This window comes from Arachis ipaensis, chromosome B03 (genome assembly GCF_000816755.2).
Source record: "Arachis ipaensis cultivar K30076 chromosome B03, Araip1.1, whole genome shotgun sequence".
Lineage (NCBI taxonomy): Eukaryota > Viridiplantae > Streptophyta > Magnoliopsida > Fabales > Fabaceae > Arachis > Arachis ipaensis.
The window spans coordinates 41,994,772-41,994,974 of NC_029787.2; positions in this window are offsets into that span (position 1 = coordinate 41,994,772).

The window sequence follows — 203 nt, forward strand, 5'->3', positions numbered from 1 at the left end:
GAATTGGCTGGTTATGGATTTAACCGTGAGCCGGATGGCTAGATTATTGCCGTGTTACGGCGGAGCCATGTTTATGGCCAAGTATAAATGCATATATGATGTTGTGAAGGTTGTGAAGGTTTGCACTTCCACTATTGGAGATGAGGGTTTCCCTGGGTAGTAGCAATGGCTAGCCACCATGTGCTCCAGGTTAGCTCTTTTGA